We start from the raw sequence: 26,654 nt of genomic DNA, 5'->3' as shown, positions 1-26,654 counted from the left end.
TACTTTGCTGACCTAAATGATAAACGGCTGTTCACAGAGTCAGTGGACAGCAATCACATGGAAAACTATTATTTCCAATGCAATGTTTTTATTTTGAATGCAATGGAACCAACTGCATGGAAAACTGTGACTATTATTTCCAATACAATGTTTTTCTTCTGAATGCAATGGAACCAAGTCCATAAACCAAAACAACAGGGAGAATTTTTACAGATAATAAATAATTTAAATCAGATTCTATTAAAACAAGCCAGGATATATTATGGAATTGGATATAAACCCACATGAATATTTTAGGATAAAACATGAGGCTGTAAAGAAATGTCACATTTACGGTCAGCCTCTTGGGGATCTACTCACAAATACCCAGGGTTATTCATATTCTCCTCCGACCTCCTAGTTGGGGAAGTGTGAAAAGTACTAGTCTAACATAACTGAACTATTTTAAAAGTTGTGGGTTTTTTTAAAATTAAATATTCAGAGAATTCAGATCCATACAGCTTTAAGTATTGAACAATGAAAAAAGGTGGTCTAAAATGCCAAAACAATTTTAAAGACAAGGACATAGTAACACATATATTTAGAAGCAGAATTGTTAGAGTCATATTATTAGGTGGTTTTATATAGAATACCTGAAACAGTTCTATAAACACCAATATTTGTAAAAATCAAAACTAAAATTGGAGGAGGAGGTTCCAATTAATATTTAACCTCTAGTAAGTCAGCTGCATATAAATATTTTCGATTTTTATCAGGTAAAGATGACAATATCTCATAAAGTTGATGAACACTATTTAAATTGATGATATCTATAATAAAGTAACACAGGCTTTAGAGTCAGAGAATTATAACTGTGATCCTACCATATCGTACCGGTGTGAAATTGCACAAGTTATTTAACTTCTCTGATTATCAGGTTATTCATGTATAAACATGAATAATAATACCATTGTTAATAGTGGAAATACTCCTAAGTGATCATATATACTGTTACAAGTTTTTGGTTTGTTTGTTTGGCTTCTCATGGGCAAGAGAGGAAGATCTGCAAAGCTCCACAGACTGCTTACCTTGCATACTTTGAATGCCCTATGATGCTCCTTAGTGCTCCATGATAAAATGTTGCATCTTTCACCCAAATTATGATAAAAGCAAAAACAAACAAAAACACCTAGGTATTTCTGAACTACTTTAAATATTACCTCTGGTACTGTCTGTATTCAACCCATCCTCCAATTTAAAATCCCCTGTGTCAAGTCTGTAAAGTTTTGCCCGCCTGCATGCTGCCATTCACACCGATAACCTTTGGTTCCATCCAGAATTATACCACTTTCTTAGGGAGTGAAAAGGGCTGAGAAAGAAAGAACAAGTGCAGGATAGCAAAATGAATGCATATACAATGCTGGGCTTAAGAGATAAGCTGTGGATATGGTGATGCGTATGCTGTACATGTGTACTATCCTTAAGAGATAAGCAGTGCTGTGTTGTTAGTATTTGGGGTTTAAAAGACAAGTCATGCAAGGGTTTGAACTAGAAATAGGAAATCTGTGCACAGACTGAACTTTGGTTAAAAGGAATATCTAAATGGAAACAACTGAAATGGATATTGAGTTCATAGTTTGGCTATTCAAGGGAGGACTGTCATATCATGGACTGTCATATCATGGACTAAAGATATGGGACTGTGTGGACATTATAAGGTTCTCAAGTAAACACATTCATTGGCCTGAGTTTGGATTTTTCCTGTATATTTTTAATGTTACCTGGAGACTTGGACTACTTATTAAAGGGGCATCAGATGTGACACTTCCTAAAATGCACATCTTATGACAGCACTAACCCTGTTTGCAACCTTTCAATCTTTACACAAACCTTTCACAACAAAATCAAACTCCTTGAGATGACACATCATGACATTGAGGGCCTCTGCAAATCTCTCTATTCTCACTCTATTTCAACACACACACACACACACACACACACACACGTCACATCAGTGTATGTGCAATTCTTGCAATAGGATAACTTTTTAGAACTATAGCCTTCACAGCTTCACCCTGGCCCATTCTTGTGCTGTTAGCCACCTTTTCAATATTTATACTCAGCTCAAATACTTTTTCAGTTTCTGCAGTTTGGGGATAGTGAATCTGCTTAGCACCACATTATCATTCTAAAGAAGCCTCTACCCAATGCACTGAAGTCATTCTACTGTAACTGTAGGGTGCATGTTTCTGCCTCTCCCAGTGCAGTTCAAGTACCTTCAAGATAGAGACCACAGTTTATTTGTTTATAATGTTTGGTAAATGGAATATAAAATACCTAAATACATTTTATAGGATAAATGATTAATTAATTAATTAATTAATGGGATTTATTTCTTGGTACTATATGTAGAAATTGATATTTCTCTTCCAATTTTTGGCTATGTCTATTTTTAAACATTTAGAAAATGTATTAAATACAAGCATGAGTTAAAAATCATCTAGGGGCGCCTGGGTGGCTCAGTCGTTAAGCGTCTGCCTTCGGCTCAGGTCATGATCCCAGGGTCCTGGGATCAAGTCCCGCATCAGGCTCCCTGCTCCATGGGAGGCCTGCTTCTCCCTCTCCCACTCCCCCTGCTTGTGTTCCCTCTCTCGCTGTCTCTCTCTCTCTGTCAAATAAATAAATAAATAAATCTTTAAAAAAAATAAAAAATAAAAAAATAAAAATCATCTAATTCTCCTACTATACGGAAAAAAATAATTGTTAAAATTTTGTTTTATTTCCTGAATTCATTCACATATCCACATGTGTTTAAAATTTAAAATAAAAACAAAACATTCTAGAATTGCATTTTCTGTGATGTATTTTCAAAAGGAAAACAATGGCTATTTTTAATAAGCTGACTACAACCATCTAAATTCTAGGATGCTAGCAGGTTATTTTTAAACAAATGAACAACTTTTTGCTTGGAAGAAACTTTAATGAGCTCTTTAGTTATTCTAAGGAGAGACTGGAGTAGATTGGAGAGACTGAGACAAATTGGAGTTCATTTACTCAGTGAAACAGGGTAAAAGAGACTCCCCTTCTCACATTATAATAGAATTGCTGATTTTCAGCTGACACATGGCTGCCTAAAATGAAAACATTTCCCAGCTTCTCATGTAATGTGACTATGGACAGACAGTAAAATGTAAGATAAAGCTTCCTGCAACTGTCCCTAACAGACAGCTGGTGCATATTCTTTGTCCCTTCCTCTTCATTCAGACCTTTATTCTGCTTCTTAGAATGCAGTGTAATGGCTGGAACTCTTCTTATATAAAAGCAATTCTAGAATGGATCTTTCTTGAACACGAATCTGATACACATCTCTGATCGTTTTGTAGGGGAATATCCTTAGAAATGGAATACATGTTTAATGCATTTGATCAACAGTGTCAAATTGCACTCTAGAATGGATGCAGCAAAATATAATTACACAAACAATGGATGTCCAATTCGCAATATTCTAAATATCACTGGACTTTCTCATGTTTGAATCTTTGCTGATTTTTAAATAAAGTAATCTCATTGATATTTTAATATGTATTGTTTTTGTATTTACAGATTGGGTTAAATTTTGTTCATAATTATGACTTTTATAATTTTTCATTCTTAGTCTTTTCTTTATACAACTTTCCCTATATTAGTTCATCATATTTTCCTAATAATTGAAGGGATTGTGTATTTAAAAATTTATCTTTGCCATTAAAGATGAAAATATTATTTTTTTCTAGGTTGAAATTTATCTTTAATTCTCATGATATGTTTCAAGATACAAAATTTAAAGTTATGTAAAAAATACACTTCTATGAGAAACATTATTAGTAGAAAGAACCTGAATTATGTATTGTTAAAAAAATTTATGTCTATACATGGTTACACTAAGAGAGAGCAGAGGATAATGTACAACATAGGCCTTAACTTCAGGTTTGAGTGAAATCTTCTAATCCATGTTGAAAACACTTTGCCTTCATCCACACAGTTTAACAGAATCAAGAACTATTTCAGCAGTTGGCATTAACAAGACCTTGCTCCTGAAGGAAGTTCTAGACGAGGCAGATAAATTTGTGACTAACTTTACTGTTTATTTCATGAACTTTCTAAAAAAAACATTCTCTGAACAACATACTGCTCAAATAACACTCTCGAGAAAACAGATTCTCTTTAGGGTAAATAGTCCTTTCTTAGGGTCATAAATCACTCAACTGGGCAAGCTTCTTGCTTATCAAAGTATTTTATTCATCAAATTCTTGCCTCACTGTGTCCACCTATTCTAAGCAATTCTGACATGAACTTCACCCAATACTAATCAAATTTCTATATCAACTAAATTAGGCCTACCTAATACCAAATCCCAAAACCTTATGAATATATAGCTTTGGCAACCCAAACCCTCACACACACTTCAGAAGCACTCCCAAAAAATATACCAAGGTGGCAAGGTTAACTGCAGTATGGGATAAGCTTGGCTTAGGTTGAATGAAGTCACTGACAGTTTATTTGGTAGCATTTTAGGAGAATTGGGAGTAGGTCATATGGACTCTTCAGGAGGTTGACATTTTACATGTGATTCCTCTTCCCTATTTGACTCCCCTTCACTCATGCCTTTCTTTAACATGTCCTTTCTTGTCAACTAGAGAACATTTTCAATTCTAGTCACTAGGAAATCCATGCTTCCCTAAAGGAGAGTCTCTAGTTTTGCTTTTACTTCTTTTGCCTTTTTTATCTTTGACTCTAGCACAAGTTTCAGTCATTCAGCGACATTAAGACCCATTCTTAAAGAAGTGGGTTGTGGGTGGAATAGTGGAGGAGTCACATGGAGAGTGGGAGACCCACAGCTGGCCAAAATGAGCTTTTAATAAAATAATATTGCCAGTTAGTTAGCATGTTAAAAGGGGACCGACCTTTTTCTTCCTCTGTCTTGGTCCGCATTAGCAAATCCCCCCTTTTTAATCCTAGCAGATAAATTTAAGGAAAGAATGAAAGCTACATCTCATTCTATGTGGCATTTTTCAGGAGATCTCATAGATCCAGCCTCTCTGAGTGATTGGGTAAGCATTGAGGGAAGCACAAATCACTTGTTTCAAATTCCACAAACTGGAATTTGTCTTTCTGTCATGCAGTAATGTGTGTGTCAGACTCAATCATCAATTCAATTGTCTTTCAGTGTCACAACAAAGAAAATCATCTGGATTTTAGCAACAGGTAGATTGCCAATTTGGTTTGTCAGAAGCATTATGAGTTTTGAAAGGAACATATGCCGTAAGTTCATACAGATCTTCCTAAAGTTTTCTTCAATTTTATTAACATGTAATTGTAATGTTTTGTAAGTTTCATTTATGCCAACTCAAATGACTACTTTCAGCATTTTCACCAGGAATATAAATCTTATTTTATCTTCTTATCATTCAAGTATCAAAGTAATATGTTTGTGTTATGCACATGTAGCTTTTTTTTATGTAGATATCTTTTTCACACAGTATTCATTGCATTTTCCAGAAGGAAACTTATTTATCCTTTAGTATTTTGTAACAAAGTTTTTAAATATTTTATCTATTAAAATATAAATCCTAGTGAAGGCATATAAGTGATTCATAATATTTACATAAGAATAAATAGCTTATTTTTTCAATAAATTGTTTATAAATATATTCAGGCATTCTATTCTTGTCCTTAGTCAGAAAACACACTAAATTTTACATTAAGATACCCTTTTGCAGCCACCATGTTTAATATTATGGTTGTTGTCACTTTTTAAAAAATAAGAGAAAGCAAAGTTTTCAATAGGGGCATATTTATAAATCTGAATCCAAATTTTATAAATCTTGAGGTTTATCACATATTTTATTTTATAAAAGTCTAAACAGTTTTCTTATTTTTCCCTTTCTTCTTATTAAAATGTAATTTATTGGATGTAGTTAAAAACCTCTGTTTACATTCAATTCAGTAAGTATTTATTGAAAAAATATAATATGCAAGATGCCCTGCATGAAATATATATTAGAATCAAAATGGCTCTTGATTCAAGAAGCTATGTGAGCTACATATGAAAAATCAAGAAAGCACTGATAGATAAGATGCTGTGGAAGATGATTAAAGTAATTTATAAATCTCAAACTTATGGTGAAGATTAAGAAATTAGATTTGGATTTTACCTGTACAGGATACACTGGACCTAGATGAACAGAGTTGGATGGATACAGGCTATAGTTGATGGACTATAGAAGGAAAAGATTAAATTCCACAGTAACTTCTGAGAATGGACACTGCTTGCATCTTTTCTTCTCAAAACATTGTTACTGTTGTTTTTAACTTGAAATGCATTTCATATACTGATACCTGACGGTGAGATTGTCCTTTACACCTTAATGGCTTACCGAACACCCAGGGAACATTGCCCAGGCAGAGCAAGAAAAGTAAGGAAACATAATTAAGCAAAGTTGGAATGCACAGCATTTGTAAAGAAATTATAAACAATAGGGGCACCTGGGTGGCATAGTCAATTAAGCATCCAACTCTTGGTTTGGCTCAGGTCATGATCTCAGGATTGTGAGATTGAGCCCTGCATTGGCTCTGCACACAGCTGTGGAGTCTGCTTGGGATTCTCTCTCCCTCTCCCTCTGCCTCTCTGCCCCCAACCAAAATAATAAATAAATCTTAAAAAAAGATAAATTATAAAAAATAAATCTGAAAAATGATTAGCCTATATTATGGAGAATATTAGGGTTGTATCTTATTAAATAGATATCTCAGTTGACAAGATAATTGTTGGAATAACAATGCATTGCAGTTGGCTTTATTACCAGATGTGTTTCTGTTCAAAAGGTTAGAGAGCTGCCACTGCAAGCCATCTTCCCCCTCTTGTGGTCATATTCTCCATCCAAAGGAGCCCATTTGGATGAATGAGATTCCTCGGCAGAAAAAGAGGTTTAATTTCTTTTCTTTTCTTTTTTTTAATATATTACTCTTTTATAAAGAGGATACTTGTTTTAGCTGCTAGCCAATCCAGAAATTCCTTCTCTCTAACTGTATTTTTAAAAAATCTCTGATTAGTCTCTGGGTAAAATCAGATGTTCTGCTCAGGCATCTCAACCATCTACAAGACAGCTTCGCTTCAGAGTTGTAAACAATCAGCAATTGCCACTCTCTATTTTGTTTGTTTTATATAAACCAGTTGTAGCCTTATTATCTGCAGACCATAGATCTCTGCAAATATTCTCCAGACATAACTTTGAGTGGTAAGAAGACAAGGTAAGAGGAGTTGCCTAGGCATTCCCTCCCTGAAACTTCTATGAAAAACTAAAACCAAGAAGCAGAAACAGTTCCAAGGGATTGTGCCTGACCTGGTGCCCCTCAGTAGGCAATGAGGAGGAACTGACATTTTTCAAGCAGGAGAATGATATCAGAACTGAACATTGCTGAAAGCAATTTGGCAGCAATGTCAAAGTTATATCAGAAGGAAAATATAAATTATTTAAGACGAAGTGTAAAGTAATGAAAGCCAGCAGGAGGCATCCACAGGAAAAGTCTAGATTTAAAAGGCAGAGTTAGGACGCACAGACACCACAACTAATTGGATGGGGAGAGGTAGTAAGGGAGGAAGAAATAACTAAGTTTTCAAATTTGGGTGGTTGAGAAAATATTGAGTTTATAGACAGAGGAATTCAGGAAAAAGAAGTAGTTTTGAGGTAGGCACAGTCAAAATTGGGTTTGTGTCCAGTAGGGAATATACATAAAAATGTCCAGAAGACAAAGAAAAATTGGATCTGATTTATGAAAAAAAAACGAGAATCAGAGATTTGGAGATAGATTTGGCTCATGTGCATAAGATGAAAATACTCCATTGCAGACTATAGTGAATCTGTTATTAGTTAAAATTAGTTTATATTTGGGAAAGAAACAGCAGATGGTTATTGCTGATCTTTAAATTATGTCATATTAACCTTCAAATAAACCTTTCTTCATTATTAAAACTAGAAAGATAATGCTATATTCCTCAGGGTAATAGTGGAATAAGAAACAACAAAAATATATGAATGGGACTAACATGTATGCTTAATTTGGGGAAGTTCTATCTTTAGTTACTCATAGTTTAGAATAACTTAGATAGCAAAGTCAAAATAAATTACCCTCAGGTTTCATGAACTGATACCCATTAGGCTTACTTATGTCAGCACATAATTTCATAGCTCTGAGTCAAGAGTCTGTTGAATCAAAGTGCATATATTAATGAGGGAAACTTCTACAGGAATTTCTTTTATTTTAAATCAAGCACACATAAAGAATTGCATAATATATATTCTAGCATTTTGAACTAAAAGTTCAATGTTTACAGGCCTCAGGCAAATGCTCAATGCTTTCCAAAAGTATTAGGCACACAGTCAAGAAGAAAATTCAATCTCCATTGGAGCCTACTAAATCAACACCTGTCATGTTAAATCCCTCATCTATTTCCACTGTTTAGAAAATGCAGGGTCTAATCTTAATGTAATAGTTCAATATAAAAACTATATATTGCTTGTGAAGCTGGAACTGTGGTAAATAAAGTAAATCAGTGAATAGTTACCAGCCATGCTGTATTTTTTTTCAATTTAGAATTTTTAATTTTAAAAATGAAAATTTAGAATATCAATGTATTTTATAATTGGAAGGGATGGTCCAAAGATATTATTTACACCAAAAGATGTGTTGCAGAACTCCTGTGAACCATGGATAAAGCTTGGGTCATTCCACAAATGTTTATGCAAACTTTATTTTTAAAAACTATAGTAACATATTATATGCACTCTGAAATATCATACACTAAATACCAACACATTATTTGTCAATAGTTTTGAGTATTTACTTTGGAGGTAATTCAACCTAGAGGGAAATTTGAGATACAAACTCTCCTACTGGGCTTGTGTAATTGAATTGTATGAAAAAATTGCAAATTCAGCTTTAAAAATATATTACCACATAGCAGAGGTACCAGGTTGAATATGGAATCTCCTCTGAATAACAGAAATGAATAAATTTAAGTTGTCTGACATTCCAAAGGAAGTACAGAAGAATAAATACAACACAGGGTAATTAAAAAAGAACAAAATAATAAAACTAACAAAGTGATAATTTATTTTTAACTTGCATTTTTAATATTTTTATATTCAGTACAACTGACCTATTATTCTCCTAGACTGACTTTATAAGTACAAATGCTATGCATTTTATATATAAAATTTAAATATATAAATTCTGCTTTTAATTTTGAGCACAGGGTCAGCCTGCCTTCTATAGGTTTTATCGTAGTCAGTTCAGGATGCTGTAACAAAGAACCATAGACTGGGTAGCTTATAAACAACACAAATTTACTTCTCATAGTTCTGAAGTCTAGAAGTCTGAGATTAGGGTGACAGCACAGTTGGGTTCTAGTGAAGACCCTCTTCCAGAATGCAGACTGCTGACTTCTTATGCATATCTTTATGTGGAGGGAAAACAGCAAGCTAGCTCTCTGGCCTTTTCTTCTAAGGGCACTCCTCCCATTCATGAGAGCTCCATCCTCATGACCTAATTAACATCCCAAATTCCCCACCTCCAAATACCCTCACAACATTAGGGGAGATACAAATATTCAGTCCATAACAGTGTTTGCTTAGTAGTATCCAATGATGATATTTTACTTATCTCTATTGTCATTCATATCATAGATTACTAATGTCTTCTTTACTATTGGAAATAGAGTCAGTAGGAAGGGAAAAATGAAGGGGGGGAAATCGGAGGGGGAGACGAACCATGAGTGACTATGGACTCTGAGAAACAAACTGAGGGTTCTAGAGGGGATGGGGCGGGGATGGGTTAGCCTGGTGATGGGTATTAAAAAGGGCACGTATTGCATGGAGCACTGGGTGTTATACGCAAACAATGAATCATGGAACACTACATCAAAAACTAATGATGTAATGTATGGTGATTAACATAATAAAATAAAATAAAATAAATGCCTATAAATCTAATCATATTAGAAAACAAATTTTTAAAAACCCAGAACCAATTAAAAAAATTCATTCTTAAGATTCTGTCCTTCTAGAAACACTCTTAGAAATAAAATCCATGTTAGGGTTCACCAAAGAAACAGAAAAATACACGTATATGTTTGTCTGTATATGTATATGGCGTATATATGTATGTATGTGTGTTTACGGGTTTGTGTGTATGTGTATGTGTGTGTAAACATATATGCATACAGAGAGAGATTTCTTTCATGAAATTAGTTTATGCAATTATGGAGTCTGGGTAGGTAAGTTTGAATTCTGTAGGACAGGATGGCATGCTGGAAATACTCAGGCAGGAGCAGATGCTGTACTCCACAGGGGGAGTTTAATCTCCTTCAGGAAAACCTCAGTTTTGTTCTTAAGATCTTTCAACTGATTGTATGAAGCCTATCCAGACTATCAAGAATAATATCCTTTACCTAAAATCAATAGATTGTAAATGTTAACCACATCTACAAAATACCCACACAGCAAAACTTAGATTACTGTTTGATAGAATAAGTAAGGACCATGGCCTAGCCAAGTTAATATATAAAACCTACCATTAGAGCAGTAAAAAAGTAAAAAAAAAAAAAAAAAAAAAGAATAATAAGAATTGGTGGGACAGGGGCAACTGGGTGTCTCAGGTGGCAAGTGTCTCCTTGGGCTCAGGTCATGATCTCCAGGTCCTGGGATAGATAGAGCCCCATGTTGGGCTCCTGGCTCAGCAGGGAGTCAGCTTCTCCCACTCCTCTGCCTCTCCCCTGGCTTGTGCTCTCTCTATCTCTGTCTCTGTCTCTCTCTTTCTCAAAAGAATAAATAAAATCTTAAAAAAAAAAAAAAAAGAATTGGTGGAACAAATAGAAAACAAATAAGATAGTACAATGAAATTTCACCTAGTAAGAATTAGATTCAGTATAAAAAGTCTAAATACACTAATTAGAAGGCAGACACCATCAGACTGGATGTAAGGCCAAACTATAAATTTGTCTATAAGGGACAGCCTTTAATGAAAAGTTAGATATAAGTTAAAAGTGAAAAGAAGGAAAAGGTATATCATGCAAATTCAAATAATAAGAAAGCTAGACAGGCCATATTAATTTAAGATAAAATAGGCTTCAGGAGAAAGAATTTTACCTGAGATGAAAAGGATTATTTCATCATGATAAAATTATAAACTCATCAAGAAAACGTATCAATCTATTTACCCCAAAGATACAAATGTAGGGATCCGAAGGGGTATGTGCACCCCGATGTTTATAGCAGCAATGTCCACAATAGCCAAACTGTGGAAAGAGCCAAGATGTCCATCAACAGGTGAATGAATAAAGAAGATGTGGTATATATATATATATATATATATATATATATATATATACACACACACACACAGGAATATTATGCAGCCATCAAAAGGAATGAGATCTTGCCATTTGCAACGACATTTTCACTTTATGAAACTTGAAAAAAAGAAAAGTAGTCAAAATAAATAATTTTTTTTAATTAGCACAGAAATCAGTGAAAAAGTAAATAAACCATAGGAAAAAAGTCAACAAAGCTGAGTCCATTTTTGAAATTTTTCAATAAAAATTGATAAACTTCTAGCTATACTGATCAAGAGAAAACACAACTCACCAGTACCTGGAATCAAAGAGCTATGTCTATAGCTCCTACAGACTTTAAAAAGAATGTAAGATTATATTATCAACAAACTTAAGCCACTAAATTCAATAAATGACAAAAATGTAAAAATACCCTTAAATGTAAAATACCCCTAAAAACAGAAATTTCTAACGGTCACAAGAAAAAATTTAAAATCTAAAGTATTATATTAAATAAAGAAATTAAATTTGCAATTGAAAATATCCCTACAAAAAAATTTCATGACCAGATGTTTTTACTGCAAAGAACTTTCAAACATTTAAGGGAGAACAGTGCAAAGCCTATAGCAACTTGTCCAGAAAATATATAAAGGAAGGATAATTCCCAGTTCATTTTATAAGGCCAGAAATACTCTGATAACAAAACCAAAAACATTAAAAAGAAAAAAAAGAAAAGGAAGAAATATTATAGACCAAAGTTCCTTATAGACATAAATGTAGAAAATCTTTTTTTTTTTTTAAGATTTATTTGTTTATTTGAGAGAGAGTGTTCACTGCGGTGCGGGGGGAGAGGGGCATAGGGAGAGGGAGAAGGGAAGCAGACTCCCCACTGAGCCTGCAGCCAAGGTAGGGCTGGATCTCAGGACCCTGAGATCATGATCTGAGCCCAAAACCAAGAGTTGGATGCTTAACTGACTGAGCCACCCAGGCACCCAAATGCAAAAAATCTTTTTAAAATATATGCACATTGAATCTAGCAAATATAGAAAGGATGAAACATAATGTCCAGGAGAGTTTTAAGAATTCAAGGTTGGTTCACCATGCAAAAAACAATCAATATTTTTATCACAATATTAACAAAATAAAGAGAAAAACCATGTGATCATCTCAATAGATGAAGAAATCACACTTGAAAAAAATTCAACACACATTCACAATAAAAAAAATCCAGCACACTAAAAATAGAAGGGAATGTCTTCACCTATTAAAAAAGTATCTATGCTCTGAGATAGCATCATACTCAATGGTAAAAAGCTAAAAACTTCTCCTCAAGATCAGAAAAAAAGACAAGGATGTCCACTCTCACCACTTTTAATCAACATAGTACTGGAAGTCCAACCAGAGCAAATAAGCAAGAAAAAGAAACAAAAGGCATCCAAAACAGAAAGGAAGAAGTAAAATTGTCACTATTTGTAGACAATATGATATATACAGAAAACTAAAAAACCCACCACGGGGCACCTGTGTGGCTCAGTCAGTCAAGTGACTGACTCTTGGTTTCGGCTCAGGTATATGGTCGTGGGACTGAGCCCCACATCAGGCTCCACTCTCAGCATGGCGGAGTCTTCTTGGGACTCTCTTTCCCTCTCCCCTCCCCAGTCTCTAAATTAAATAAATCTTAGAAAAAAAATTCTACCCCCCCCCAAAAAAAAATCCATGTTAGAACTAATCAACAAATTCAGTCAAGTTGCAGGACACAAAATCAATATACAAAAATTAGGTGTGTTTCTATATACCAACAACAAACTATCAACAAGTGCAATTAAGAAAACAATCTAATTTTCAATTGTATTAAAGGGAATAAAATACCTAGCAATAAATTTAACCAAGGAGGTGAAAAACCTGTACACAGAAAACTATAAGACATTGATGAATGAGACTGAAGACTCAAAACATGGAAGGATATTCTCTGTTCATGGATCAGAAGAATTAATACTGTTAAAATGTCCATACTACCCACAACAATCTACAGATTCAATGAATCCCTATCAAGATGCCAATAGTATTTTCACAGAAATAGAGCAAACAACCATAAATGTGTTTGGAACCCACAAGACTACAAATAGCCAAGGCAATTTGGAGAAAGAAGAACAAAGCTGGAGATATCATACTTCCTGAATTCAAACTATACTACAAAGCTATTGTAATCAAAACAGTATAGTATTGGAGTAAAAATAGATATATACATCAATGGAACAGAATAGAGTCCAGAAATAATTCCATGCATATATGGTCAATTAATTTATGACAAAGGAGCCAAGAATATACAATGGGGAAAGGACAGCTTCTTCAATAAATGGTGTTGGGACAAAGAACTAAAGAACCCAGACACAAAGTACATATAGCATGATCCTATTTATTTGAATCCTTAGAAGAAGAAAAATGAATCTGTAATGACAGAATTCATATCAGCGTCTGAGTAGGAGAAGGGGTTCATGAGCTGGAGGCATGGGGGAAATTGTGGGGGTGATGGAAATGCTTGATTGTGGTCATGGTTACACAAATTTATATATCAAGACTCATAAAATTATATACTTAAAATGGGTGCATTTTTCCCTTGATAAAGAGAATTTGATCTTTCTTTTTTTAAAAAAGATTTTATTTATTTATTTGACAGAGAGAGAGAGAGAGAGCACAAGCAGGGGGAGTGGCAGGCGAGGGAGAGGAAGAAGCAGGCTTCCCGCGGAGCAGGGAGCCCAATGCGGGACTCAATCCCAGGACCCTTGGATCATGACCTGAGCTGAAGGAGACACTTAATTGACTGAACCACCCAGGCACCCCAAGAGAATTAGATCTTGAAAAATTGAAAAGCATACACAGAATGATGATTTTTTTTTTTTTTTACTGTAAAGACAGATATGATGTTGTAGACACTGGTATAAGCATAGAAAGAAATTCTCAAAGAATACATAAGAAACAATTATGGTTTTGTTTTAAAGGAAGGATATCATCTTTCATATTAAATCTTTCTACACTGAATTTTTAAATGATGTACATGTATTTTTTTAAATGATGTTATCTGGATGGGGTGCCATGGGCTGCTTTTTTTTTTTTTTGTAGCTTGTATTTTCCCTTATTTCAAAGCTAATAAATATCATTAAAATATAAATCACAGGTGAATCATAGAATCACTTCAACAAAACAAGTGCTTATTTCTAAATAAAAAATCAAAACTGTAGTAGAAAATTTCAAACTAATTTACAAGACTCTACTGCCAATTCCTAACCAAATACAAGACATTTGGAATGAATTAAAGTCACTGATAAATATAATAAATTAGAAAAAAAATCAATTAGTTTTCAATATTTCAAACTAAATAACGTATAAAGTATACATATCTAGTTGTCAGAGATAGTTATCATGTTGTCTATGTTATCTTTCACTCACTATAATCTCAAAATAGCTCTTCCAACTGCATAATTCTCATTTCTCTTTACTATTTTGTATGACTTTGTTATAGAAATGGTTTTGGTGTTTTGCATTTAGCTTCTTCAAAGATTGACTTCATGAACTCAGTTTCTAACAAGAAGGTTCCTTAAAGGAAGGAGCACCTGGGTATGACATAGGAGCCCTGGAACTATCAAAACTAATCGTGAGACCTCAGCCATATCATTTAGTATTTCTGAATATTGTTCTGTGAATCTGAATACCTACCCTGTACCAAGTACTGTGTTCACCTTAAAAATAAATTAATTACCAAGGCACCTGGGTGGTGCAGTCAGTTGAGCATCCAACTCTTGGTTTCTGCTCTGGTTGTGATCTCATAGTCATGAGATCGAGCTCCCATTCGGGTTCTGCACTCAGCATGGAGTCGGCTTGAGATTCTTTCCCTCTCCCTCTGCCCCTCCCGTTCATGCTCTCTCTCTTTCTCTAAAATAAATAAATAAATCTTAAAAAAAGAAGCCTCTCTCTCCCTCTCCCTCTGCTCCTCCCCCTGTACACTCTCTCTCTAAAATAAATAAATCTTAAAAAATATTTTAAAAAATAATTACCTCCTAATTCTAATATTGTACAATTTCAGAAATTTTGTGAACATTTTCCAATTCAAGATAGAATTAAGCCATAAATAACTCCAATGTTTTAATCAGAAGGATCCAGTAAGAGTGAGGTGAGTTTTCTAGTTTGTTTGCCTAGCACAGAAACACTCTTACTTCTATCCATGCAACATATGTAATTAATTTTTATAACTTTCCAATTTAATGTACATTTCCTTCATATTACTGGACAACTAAAAATAACATGAACAGTGTACTAAACCTGGATTCAAGAAGATCAACTATTTTCTTGATGGGTCTGCCTGCCATTTTGCTCTCTGTGTCCCAGATATTTACAATAGAAGTGCACAGAATTTGGTCTTTTCCTCACTGAGATCCTGGGAGGATTCTGCACATCCTATGCATAAACCACTTTGCTTCATTCAGAAGAAAAGGGCTTTATGTAGAGAGAGCACTGTTATTTCCCTTATAGTACAAAACATGTTACATGATAAATTCTGCTTCCCAAAGGAATTAGCCTCTCCATTTTCTTTTCAAAGGGTGAATGAATTATGGTTGATCAGAAGCACAGGAAAGTTCTATCAGTAAATACAGCTTTGAAATACTGTCCTTATTGATCATATGATTATAATTTTGCTGCATTTTCCCATTTTAAGGCTAATATTATAGAATTTCATACAAACTAACAATCACTCTTTTGGCAGTATGCAAATACAAGTAATACTATACAGTGAAATCATATTTGGAAAATAGTTTTGCGGCATAACTAATTTACACTATTTTCAATGTGGCTGGCAGACACACAACATTTTATCTTTTGCTCTGCAAGGGTAAGAAATACAGCTTTTAACATTAAGTCTAAGAAGAATGTGAGAGGTTAGAAATGCAACACTGGACTCTCCCCTCTCTCTATCACTTACTGCACACTGAACTAATCTCTTCAGCATAAACAAAACATACGTAAAGCAAAAGACTTTAGACATAAAAATAAATGAGCGAAAGGGAGCTTTTTGTGCAGAATATGTGATTTCCACATGGTCCCCCAAATCCCAGAGTGTTAATTCAAGAAAAGTAATGACATGTCAGTGTAAGTAGGAATCAACTTGAATGGCAACACTCAAGCTCCATCAAACAGTCACAAATGTCTAGCATATTAATACACAACATGCAAAATTTGTGCATCATTAAGCTCCCCCTAATTTAGTTTATATGTCTTTTGGTTTAAAAGGTTGTAATATTGACCGATAATATAATGTTATGGGGGGGCACCTGGGTGGCTCAGTCGTTAAGCATCTGTCTTCGGCTCAGGTCATGATCCCAGAGTCCTGGGATAGAGCCCTGCATCAGGCTCTCTGCTCCGCAGGAAGCCTGCTTCTCCTTCTCCCACCCCGCACCCCCCGCTTGTGTTCCCTCTCTCACTGTCTCTCTTTCTGTCAAATAAATAAATAAAATCTTAAAAAAAATAATGTTATGGGAAAAGAGATGCTATTTTTATGACTCCCAGATTACATTGTATATTTGGGTTAGAAAAGTAAGTGGCATTTTCATTGCCAGGTGGTGAGCGGTGTTTCTCCATAAACAGGAGATACTGAAGAAAAAGGATGAAGAAGGGGAGAGAAAACAAACAGCAAAGGCATTAGTTAAGCATGCTTCTGAGAGAGTAAAGAAGTCTGCTCTTGGCACACATCATTTCAACCACATAACATAAACTCCTCACAATCAATTGTTTCTCAATATTCACTTGCCCTTTCTTTCAAAATCCAGGGACAGAGAAGGGTTGTTTAACTAAATTTTCATTGACTTTCTATTAAATCTACTAGATCCCAGAGGTTTATGAATACTAGACCACTTGGTTAAAAATCTAGGAGACAATGATAGGTGTCTCCCACATCTGAGATGTTCTAAGTCAGTGCTTCTACAATTTGGACTAAGAATCACCTAGAGGGCTTGTTGGAAACACTGACTCATGGGGCCAGGTTTGGGTTTGGGCATGAAAATTTGCATTTCCATAAAACACCTAGATGATGCTGATGTTGCTAGCTTGCAGCCAACACTGAATAACATTGTTCTTGTCATCATTTGGCAATATTTATGTCCATGTGGATTAAGTGACTACTTATGTTAAGTTCTATCCTATTTTTTAAAAACCTAGACAGTCAGATTCAGCCTTTAAACTTTAACAAAACTGTCTTTCCTTATATAGGTATTAGAGACAACTAGGAAAGCTGAATAATATTTATTTTTCAGGTTCACAAACCTGAGTGTCTCAGTCTTATAAGGTCCTTAGATGATTTATAAATGAGTTTCATCTTAAAGATGACTTTTATAAAAAGTGAGAAAAATATCCAGTATTATATAATGTTAGTCCCATGGTCACCAAATGTCATAGCTGTATCTTTATATCTACACTTGTTAAATATGTCCCTTCTAGCAAAAGCATGCCAGAGATTCTGATTAGGTTTGGGGGTGTGTGGGGGGTGAGGATGGTAGCATACTCAAGAGGTCTCAAAATCTAAACTAAGGATTGTTGTAATTTTAAAGGGATTGTTCTGAAATTACTATATGAACTTTGACATTTATTCTTCATACCAGTCCAAGTCCAGGCTATAAACTCCACAGTGGGTTAAACAGGAAGCATTGACTATAATGAATGGTTATCTATAAGAAAAGAATACCTATGAGATATAAGGAAGCTATATGGCACCCTACTGCTGAGGGAGAGTACCTACAGGAGGACAAATAAGAACTCTTAGAGAAGGCTTGTTTCAGCTACCAGATAGCAGAGAAGTTCATTGATTTGGCCAGGCCAGAGCTACTCTGGATTGCTGTGCATCAAGAGAACACTCTCCAGAATGCAGATGATCAGCAACTGTCCAGGTGCTGGTAGGGACAGGAGGCCTTTGGAGTGCACAGGCCACATGGGGAGCAGCTGAAAGCAGGTGGCACCTGGCTGGTGGAGGAAGGTACTGAGGGCTTGGACAAGAGGCCTTAGAGCAGCACATGCTGTACAGCTCTGAATTCCATGCCCAGAAAACTGTGGAAAGGTTATCATGCCCAGGTCAACCCTCCGAGGTCCTATAGAGACCACCCTCCTCTGGGCCTGTGCTGAGGCAGTGCTCCAGCAGGTGTTTTCAAACTCACATCTTCTCCTTCCTCTTCAGCATCTCCTGCCTTTGCAGAAATACCACTTATCATCTTACAAAAAATGCTACTTACTTTTTCTAATCCAAATATAAAATGTAATCTGGGAATCATAAAAATAACATCTCCTTTCCTATAAGAATCTGTCAGTGTTATAACCTTTTAAACAAAACGACATATAAACAAAATCAAAGGAAGCTTAATGAGGCATACATTTTACATGCTGTGTATTAATATACTGGACATTTGTGACCTTTATTTTGAGGAGGCTTGAGTGTTGTCATTCAAATTGATTGCTGCTAACTGCATTTATTTTCTCCATCTTCTATAGTTTTCTCTTTCTTTTAGTTTTACTCTTGTCTTTATTGTTTCTTTCCTTATACTCTTTTGGGTTAAATTTACTATATTTTGAGCTTCTTAAGGTGTGAGCTCAGAAGCCTAGATCACTGATCTCAAACTTCCCTTCCAATATAAGTACCTAAAGCACAAATTTTCCTCAAAATACTGCTTTTCCTGCAATCCACAATTAATAGGTTATGCTTTTATTTTCATTCAGTTTCAAATACTTTCTAATTTCCCTTGTAATTTCCTCTTTAACCCATTAGTTGTTTAGAACTATTGTGTAAACTTTCCAAATATTTGGGGTTTTCCAGATATATTTTTTATTTATTTCTAATTTAAGTTTGTGTCTTCAGAGAACATGCTCTAAGTAATTTCCATTCTTTTAAATTTATTGAGACTTTTATGGCCAAGCATATTGTCTCTCTTGGTTAATGTTCCATGTACAATTGAAAGCAATATGTTACTGCGTGTAGTGTTCTATAAATGTTAATTAGTTAAATTGGTTGATAATGTTCAAGTATTCTACACACTTCTTGATTTTTCTGTCTACCTGTTATATTACTGATAGAGGAGAATCAAAATAACCAACTTTGGGGATTTATCTGTTTCTTTCAGGTTCATCAGTGTTTGCCTCATGTGTTTAAAGATTTTAGGTTTTGCGCATAGACATTTAGGCTTATTATGTTGCTTAATTAATTTACCCTTTTATCATTGGGAAATGTCACCCTTATCTTTAGTAATACTTCTTGTACTAAAGCCAACTTTGTCTAATATTAATATGGGCACTTCAGCTTCTTATTTTTTTCAAGATTTTATTTATTTATTTATTTATTTATTTATTTATTTATTTATTTATTTATTTATGGAGAGCATGAGTGGGGGGGAGAAACAGAAGGAGAGGGAGAGAGAAAATCTCAAGCACATTCCCCAATGAGTACAGAGCCCCATGTGGGGCTTAATTTCACAACCCTGAGATCATGACCTGAGCTGAAACCAAGAGTCAAACACTCAACCGAGCCACCCAAGGCACCCCTTCAGCTTTCCTATTATTACAGTTTGCACAATATATTCTTTTCCATCCCTTTACTTTGAAATCATCTGTGTCGTTATAATTAAAATGTGTTTCTTTTCTTTTTTTTTTAAAGATTTTATTTATTCATTTGACAGAGAGAGACACAGTGAGAGAGAGAACACAAGCAGGGGGAGTGGGAGAGGGAGAAGCAGGCTTCCCGCTGAGCAGGGAGCCCGATGTGGGGCTTGATCCCAAGACCCCAGGATCATGACCTGAGCCGAAGACAGACGTTTAACGAATGAGCCACCCAGGTGCCCCTAAAATGTGTTTCTTAAAGAGAATATATAGTTGGAAATGGCTTTGTTTTAACCATTCTGAGGCCCACTGCCTTATAATTGGCATGTTTAGTTCATTTACATTTAATATAATTACTGATACAGTCAGATGTAAGTTTATCTTAGCAACCAGCTTTCTATTCATCTCATAGTTCCTTTGTTTTGTTTTGTTTTCCTCCCACCATTTGCAATGAGCATTTTGATATTATTTTAAATCTTGCCTTTGGCTTTTGCTTAATTATCTTTTATGAGATGTTCTATTGGGTAAAATATGCATATTTAACTTATCAGTCTCCAATCTCATTTGTTTGGCTATTATTGTCATAAATTTTACTTCTCCCTATATTACAAACCCCATACACATTGCTATCATTTTGTTTTAAATAGATAATAATTTTTCAGAGTAATTTTAAAAAATAAAAATACAATAAAGTCTATTATATTTACCAACATGTTTACCCCTTGTATAGATCCTCTTTTGTGTAGTTCTGTCTAGTTTAGCTCTACTTCTTTGTCATGATCTGATTTCTCTGTGGAATTTCCTGGTTCTCAACACAATCTCTCCATTCAGACTGATCAGACTCAAGAGTCTTTCAGCCCTGTTCCTGATAATTATTTAGTGTGACGTTTTCTTATGATGGCTTTTCCCCACTTTTCATTCTTCACACAGCTGTACCCTTCACATGCATGGTTTAGCACTCAAAGATTTAAAGAGATCCCTATGCAGATTTTTGCAGTTCATTTTCTGCATAGTTTAAACAAAAACTAAAGCCAAACTCTACTCCTTCCAAAAATAAAAATACCTTAGATCAATTTAAATGTAATTAGCATCACCTAATATATATAATACTTTTCTTTGTCATTTCTTCTAATTTTATTTTTCTTTCAAGATTTTATTTATTTATTTTACAGAGAGAGTGAGAGAGCACAAGCAGGGGGAGCAGTAGAAGGAGAGGGAGAAGCAGGCTCCCCACCCATCAGGGAGCCCGATGCGAGGCTCAAGCCCAGGACCCTGGGATCACAACCCGAGCCGAGCCGAAGGCAGACACTTAACCATCTGAGCCACCCAGGCGCCCCTTTTCTATCTAATTTTAATAACATAACAAATAGGAGCAGAGGTATGAGTTAGGAAGATATGGAAATAATCCAGGTAATAAAGGCCAATGTCTTAGAGTAGAGTAGCAGCAGTAGGGATTAGAAGGGTTTGATTTGGAGTATTATTTTGAAGGTATTACAGAATGGATTTGTTGATAGATTAGGTATGGATTATCATAGAAAAAGAGGAATCAAGGGTGATTTAAGCTTTCTGGCCTGATTAACTGGTAGATTTTCACTATCACTTACTGAGGGAAAGCCTCATGGGAGGAGCAAGTTTGGAACTTAGAAACCATGAGTTTGATTTTGGAAAATTTAAGCTTAATAAATCAATTAAACATCTAAATGGAAATATATAAAATTAGATATACAATTAGAGAGTTCAAGAGAAAGTTGGTACTGGAAATACAAATGTGAGATCTATCAATGTGTACATAGTACTTAAAGACATGAAACAGGATGAGATCATCTGATACAATTTATATAAACAGGCTAAAAGGTGATCTGAGGGCTGGAGTCCCAACACCCATTAATATTTAAGGAGTGAAGAAACAAGAGGAACTTGCAAAGGAGACTGAGAAGGGGTGGCCAATTATTTAAGAAGAAAAGTGAGAGAATTATGTCCTGCAAGAAATATGAGGGAAAGATTTTCAAAAGAAAGATGGATAAAATGGGTCAAATACCACAAAGAGCTTGACTGCTTTGAGGTGACATGGCCATTGGATTTTGTGATTTAAAGTTTATACATGACAATGAAAAGATCTGTTTCAATGTAATACATGGACAAAAAGTCCAACTGAAATGGATTCAGGAGAAGATACAAATAGAAAATGTAGAGCCAGCTAATAATGACAACTCTTCTGAGGAGTTTTGCTATAAAGAGAAGCATAGTACTAGAGTGGAAGCTATTGGGGACATAGCAGAAGCAGTGTCCTGAAATAATAAGTGGCAAGGGATGGGACTCAAAGAACAGGTGGAGGGAATGAGTTTAGGCAGCACTTTAATCATTTAATAGAAATACAGATACATTAAATTTCACGCAGAAGTTTGTATAAGTTTTCTTATAGTCAATACTATTTTTGCAATGTTAGGAAGAAAGAGGAGATAATTTTAAAGTTTATTAGTGGTTTCCAGGAGTACCAGGTGAAAGAACGTGATTCTGACTAAGCAAATGACCTACAAAGGCCAAAAGTATGAAATATCACCACTTACTAGATTCTGCAAACACATACTTATAAATGAAAAATAACGCTGACATTTGGTAAAAATTCTTAAATTCTTTTACTTTTTGAAATGACTTTAAGGTAACTGTAAACCCAAAATGTAAAAAACTGAAATGGAAATATCTTTTTAAATATCTTATGAGTGACAACTTTTTTATTCTATGGCAAATATAATTAATGCAACCTAAGGTGCTTTTAAACTAATTACTAATCAGAATGGAGTCATCATGTGGTAGAATGCTTTGCTTGATTCAAGAAATTTATAAAGTTTAAAAATAGATGAAGGGCTTTATTCCTGAATAAGTTGACAGAGAATAAAATGAGAGGCTAAGAAATTCTCCGACTACCTCCTTGTACAATTTCTGAAGACAAATTTAACAACTAAGGTTAAAGGGAAGAGAACACAGATGTTGTCCTGTTAGTAATGAAACTGAAATAAATGAAGCCCAAGGAGAACTAGATGAAACAAAGTCTGTCTCCTGATTCCTCTCTGTCAGGGTAAGAGGGTTAACGTGAAGATTCAGGTCAAGATGGAAGATGATGAACAATCATAATGAGATATGCATTTGAAATATTTTCCTTACTTTGATTCTGTTTAAAGGGAATAAATAATGATTCATAATATATTCAGAGAGTGGATTTTTGCTGCTAGCTTTTAATTCCTGAAGGAACTGAACAGTGACAACAGCACAGCTGACAAATCTGCCGTTCTCTATCTGCTGGTTTCTTTGGGATTTTGCCATTTGTTCACTCATTCATTCATTCATCCATCCGTTCATTCATTCATTCAAAATAAAAGTCACATCCCCAAAGATTTTTTGCCTCATATATATCCATAAGACAGTCAGCATTTGTATCTGGGAAAGAAATGTCTTATGTGTGTGGTGAGTTACACAAAGGGAAATGAAATTAAACACAGAAAGTGCATTCTTGTGAAAGCATATGTTCAGGGACTTGGAAATCAACAAGCTCCCTGAAGTGAACAAAGCCTCCAGGATAACATGGAATGGGCGGGTCCCAAATCACAACCAGTGGAGCAGGGAATTACAGCATTTTGCCTGGAAATCATCTGTAAAGAATAGTTATTTTACAAAAAGCCATTTTCCATACATCAGGCATACTTAAAACAAAGCTAAAAAATGTCTTTCCCATGCCTATCCTCAAGAACACAAAAATAATTATCTACATGTGCAAAGAACAAAATTTGAACTACCCAAATAACTCAAGCTAGTAATACATTTACAGAAACAGCTTTATTTGAGTAAGTGCTTCAGTTCTCCACTTCTTTCACGATTGGCAACCAGACTTTTAAAATTGCATTGCAAAGTGGTGTGAAATACATGATCAGGGCAACATCAGCAATAACCTAATTCTTTACTATAAACCTGCTACTCGGTCTCCCTCTCTTCCCCATACTCCTCTCAACCTGTTCTCTAATCTTGCAAGCCATTCAGAAATAGACATTTTCTCCCTACTTTATAAATATTCTCTGCATCCTTCTACAAAGCTTTTCTAAAACAAACAAACAAACAAAAAACCACAAAAAAACAACAATCAATAGCCATTGTTGAAAAATCAAGTCCATTCATAATAAACTTTGTCTACACTTATCAGATTTAATTTTTCCCACCATTATTGGGAAACAGGAATTTTATTTTTCTAACACTCACCATCTTTACGGGGTTTGGTCCCAATGTGTATCTCCAAATGTTCTTTTTTTTTCCAGAATTGTTTTAATTCATTCTATAATTACTAATATCTATAATTAGATCTGTTACCTTGTCCAAAGGATTATCTAAATCTTTCCCTTAATCTGTTATAGTATATATTCATCTTTACATGCTGTCTATGATTCTATGCTTTATTTAAAAATTAAAATATTGGTAGAATATGTCTAGTAATAAAATAACAATTTTTTTTCTAAGAAGTGTTAATATTTCCCAGCAGAATCTCTGACATCTCAATGATATTGATATTTACTAACACAGAAAGAACCTTCTTGTTTAAAATTGACTTTGTATTTTCATTCCATTGACCCACTAGCATTATTTCCATGTAATTCTCCTAAATATCTACCCTATAGGACTTATTCTGGCCAGGATCCAGGCTTTTGATTTTCCCAGATCAAATAAAAAGCTGTATCAATCAAAAGCTGGGAAGACCAAAGGGAAAAGACAGACAACACAAAAGAAAAATCCCGAAAGGTGCAGTGAATTCTATAAATCTGTGGCTTAGAGCCAAAACCAAACAATTTGGCTTTTGGTTGATAATTTTGTTGGAGGGGAAATTTCTGGAGCTGAGCAATGGGATGACTAGGTCCAGAAATTGAGGAAAGTGAACAGATGTTCCAAATTTGTCTGAGATACAAACAGAAATAACATATTTTTCTCTGCACATTTTCAATTTCTAGTAACCTCCACAATATGTACCAGGGCAATCAACACTCTCTCAAACAATTATTTTGTAAAAGAGAAACTTACTTATTGGAAAAGTAGATATTAAAACATTTCTGTATCATGCACCAGTTTCCTTACTTCCTCATAAAATAATAAGTTATATCCTATTGATGGGGCCCCACAGGCTTAATGGTCCCATTAATGCAGATAATGGTAAAGCAGTCAATACAAAAGAAAAAAGCTCTTCTAAAATCAATCTAGATGCCTGATCATCCCTGAGTCCTCAAAGTTAATTTCTGAGACAGACAATATTAGGTCTGGGAGTGTTAAAAAAAATTATTCTGACACTTGATAAAATGGTAAGAAAGACGTTATTCAGGGAAGTTGCAAATGATGTCAAGACGATCGTAACAGGGGAGACAAATCTGGCTCAATTCTAAATACAGCAAAGACAGCTGAGGATTTGTAACCAAGGAACAGAGTGAGGGAGCCAGTAAACGAAAAAATATTAAGAGACAACAGGGGATTCTTGCTAAAGTGAAAATAAGATTCCTGCTGAAGGCAGGTCAAACTCTCACATATCAAAGTTGGGGATGAGGAACTTGATCAGATACCAAGAGTCATCAGATATATCAAGAGTGGGGGGCTTTTCGCTAAACTGACTTAGCAGAATTTTTGCTAAAACTGGGCAATGCCGGCCTGGCAAGAAGGCCAAGGTTGAAAAGAGGGCTTAGAAGGGTCTAACTGGCTTTGTTAGAGAGAGTCTTGGTTAGATTTAGAAACTCAGACTGACAGTGACTTAAACAAATATACATTCATTTCTCTCTAATCACAGCATGCAGCTAAAATAATGTTCCAGGACTTCAGGAAAACAAGCTCATTCTAACTTGTTGCTAGAAAATCATGTCCTTAAGACATGGCTTACAACTCGTGGTCCAAAATGACCGACTAAAAACAAAAGTTATCTGCTCCTCCTCCCACACAGAACAGGCAAGGCTGCTGTAGGGTTCCTCTCTGCCCCATGTATTGCTGGCTTGGATGGCTCTACTGTTACTGAATTATTCAATACAGCCTCACATCACATATTCACTGGGGGCTGGGGGAAGTGTGTGCTACTTTTGACTGGAACAGGTTTGTTCTTCAGGGTTCTCCTTCCTTTCTTGTGATTTCTCATTCTCTTTCTCTCTGCACAGCCTCCCAGGCAGGAGATCCTGGCCTTCTCTACACAAAGACTCCTTTCTAGAAATAAAAATGGCAACTATACAATTTGTTAATATAAGGGCCAAAAGTCATTCTATGTCGCATCTACCACAATTTTTTTTGTTAAATGAAGTCAAGTCAAGGCCAGTCCAGTTCAATAGGAGAGGAAATGGATTCTCCTGCTAGATAGGAAGAATATTGTGCATCTACAGAAATAAAAGAAATTACTGGCAGCCATCTTTGCAGACTTTTAAGACCGTTAATCTTCAGGCCTTCATATTCATTAAACAAACTCTACTATATTTTGCCACTTTTGCTTTATCATCTCCTCTTATAGAATTTGACCATCTCCATGCCCTTTATGTTTGCCTAACACAGTATCATTGGATTGTCTTTGTTCCTCTCAATATGGATTTATCTATCAAAGGCTCTTTCAAAAGATGTGTATATGATTAATGTTTTAATACCAAATTCCAGAATATGAATTCTTATTAACATCAGGCAA

This window comes from Mirounga angustirostris, unplaced genomic scaffold, assembly GCF_029215605.1.
Source record: "Mirounga angustirostris isolate CCGP_5_RB_7025 unplaced genomic scaffold, mMirAng1.0.hap1 SCAF_5, whole genome shotgun sequence".
In the NCBI taxonomy this organism is placed as follows: domain Eukaryota; kingdom Metazoa; phylum Chordata; class Mammalia; order Carnivora; family Phocidae; genus Mirounga; species Mirounga angustirostris.
The sequence above is the reverse complement of the archived record's forward strand: the minus strand, read 5'-3'. Positions refer to the sequence as shown.